This window comes from Chlorocebus sabaeus, chromosome 24 (genome assembly GCF_047675955.1).
Source record: "Chlorocebus sabaeus isolate Y175 chromosome 24, mChlSab1.0.hap1, whole genome shotgun sequence".
Taxonomy (NCBI): domain Eukaryota; kingdom Metazoa; phylum Chordata; class Mammalia; order Primates; family Cercopithecidae; genus Chlorocebus; species Chlorocebus sabaeus.
In genome coordinates this window covers 47,502,904-47,505,891 of record NC_132927.1, presented here as the reverse complement: position 1 = coordinate 47,505,891, position 2,988 = coordinate 47,502,904, and positions in this window count along the sequence as shown.

Sequence of the window (2,988 nt, the reverse complement as noted above, 5' to 3'; positions counted from 1 at the left end):
ACACCACATTTCCCCTCTGCACTGCCCTAGTAGAAATTCTCCACGAGGGCTCTGACCCTGCAGTAGGCTTTTGCCTGGACATTCAGGCTTTTCCATACATTCTGTGAAATCTCAGTGGAGGCTCCCAAACCTCAACTCTAGCACTCTGGGTACCCACAGGCTTAAGACCATATGGAAGCTGTGAAGGCTCATAGCTTGCACCTTCTGAAGCAGCAGCCTGAGCTATACCTGGGCTCCTTTGAGCTAAGGCTGGAGCTGAAGCAGCCAGGATGCAGGGCACAGTGTCTTGAAGCTGCTCATGGTGTCAGAGTCCTGGGCCTGGCACACCAAACCATTCTGTCCTCCTAGGCCTTTGGGCCTGTGATGGAAGGGGCTGCCATGAAGGTCTGTGAAATGCCTTGGAGGCCCTTTCCCCATTTTCTTGGCTATTAGCTCTTACTTTCCTTTTGGTAATGCAAATTTTTGCAGCTGGCTTGAACTGTTCCCCTGGAAATGGGCTTTTCTTTTCTACCACATGGCCAGGCTGAAAAATTTCCAAACTTTTATGCTCTGCTTCCCTTTTAAATATAAATTCCAGCTTCAAGTCATTTCTTCACTTGTGCACATGAGCATAGGTTGTTAGAAGCAGCCAGACCACTTGCTGAACACTTTGCTGCTTAGAAAATTATTCTGTCAGATCCATAAATCATGATTCTCCAGTTCAAAGTTCTACAGATCTGTAGGGCAGAGGCATAATGCAGCCAACCTCTTTACTAATACATAACAAAAGTGACCTTTGTTCTAGTTCCCAATAAGTTCCTCATCTCCATGTGACACCTCCTCAGCCTGAACTTCACTGTCCATATGGCTATCAGCATATTGGTTACAACCATTCAACAAGTTCCTAGGAAGTTCCAATTTTTCCCTCATTTTCCTGTCTTCTTCTGAGCCCTCCACACTCTTCCAACCTCTGCCCATTATCCAGTTCCAAATCCGCTTCCACATTTTCAGGCATTTTTATAGCAATGTCCCGCTTCTCAGTACCAATTTTCTGTATTGCCGAGACCAGCTCAGTCATGGGGACCCTAACACGGAGGTGCTAGAGGAATTAAAAGCACACACACAGAAATATAGCGTGTGGAGTGGGAAATCAGGGGTCTTACAACCTTCAGAGTTGAAAACCTTGAACAGAGATTTACCCACATATTTATTGACAGCAAGCCAGTGATAGCATTATTTCTATAGATTGTAGATTACTTAAAAGCATTCCTTATAGGAAATAAAGGGATGAGCCAAAATAAAGACATGGATCTGGCTAGTTATTTGCAGCAGGAACATGTCCTTAAGGCACAGATCGCTCATGCTATTGTTTGTGGTTCAGGAACACCTTTAAGCGGTTTTCCACCCTGGGTGTGCCAGGTGTTCCTTGCCCTCATTCCAGTAAACCCATAACCTTCAGTGTGGGCATCATGGTCATCATGAACACGTCACAGTGCTGCAGAGATTTTGTTTATGGCCAGTTTTTGGACCAGTTTATGGCCAGATTTGGGGGCCTATTCCCAACACTGTATTAGTCTGTTCTCACATGGCTATAAAGAAATAACTGAGACTGGTAATTTATAAAGAAAAGAAGTTTCATTGGCTCACAGTTCTACAGGATATACAGGAAGTATAGTGACTTCTGCTTTTGGGGAGGCCTCAGGAAACTTAGAATCATGGCGGAAGGTGAAGGGGAAGCCGACATGTGTTATGTGGATGAAGCAGGAGGAAGAGAGAGGGGGGCAGGTGCTGCACACTTTTAAACAACCAGATCTCATGAGAACTTGCTTACTATACAGTACCAAGGGGGGCTATGGTGCTAAATCATTCATGAGAATTCTGCCCCCATGATCCAATCACTTCCCATCGAGCCTCACATTGGGCATTACAATGGAACATGAGTTTGGATGGGGACACAGATCCAAACCATATCACTGCCATTTCCTTCCTGGCGCACCTCTAGCATCACCTTCTCCTCCTTCCCTTTGTATTGTTTCCTACCCTGCTTCTGTCTCCCCTCAAGCCTTCTCAATTCCCTGCTTTATTGTAGGTCTTCACTGAGACCTATGACAGCCCTCAAGGGCAGGGATGTGTCTGATTCATCTGCGCATCTTGGGCCTGGTCTATCCAGGCAGAGGCAGCCTTTCCAGAGAAGAGCTAAGGGAACAAGAACTCAAGGGAACAGGCCAGGAGCTCCCTGGTTTAATGGAACTAGGGAGAATTTTGCAATAGTATCTGGATTCTTAGAGTACTGGTCCATCTCTGTACTTCTTAGAGTATAGGAGAGAAGAGCTGACATCCACAGAGCCATGAGACTTCATTGAAACAGGGGGGAAATCTGCCATTGGGAAGACATGGCAGGAACATCTCCCACCCGACTCCCTTTTCTGAGACAGAGAGAAGCACTCACAGGAACATCTGCCCACACAGCCTATGGGAGCAACCCCTTCCTGTAGACCCTGGTGAGCGCTGGCTGGGGAGAAGGGGAGGGCGGCAGCAGCCCAGCATGTTGCCAGGTGGCTAAATCTCAAGGACAGTATGTGCCCAGTGGATCCCTATGCTGATGTCTCCAGGCTGGCTTTAGGCTGGCCCCTTCTCTTGTGTTTGGGCTTTGTATTCTGGGAGAAGGTTCCCAAAGATTATGTCCTAAGACAAGACAGTCAGGTCAGGAGAAAGAGTTCCTGAGTCTCCCTGAACCTAAGCACCAGGTGCAGGGGCCCAAGGCTTCATGGCCGTGGGGTGCCATGTGCCCGCTTTGGCATGTCCAGGAGAACTAAAACCCATCCAATACAAAAAGGGAAAAGTCCAGGGGATTTCCATCAGACAAGAAATCATAAAGTTGTACATGTTTTGCCTGACTTGAATCCAGCCAGATTTCTAGGCGGACCCGGGGAAGAAGTCAGTGGGCCAGAAGGGCACTTTCTTGTGGGACTTTGGCCTCTGACTACTGCTGGCAGTACTGGACCAGGA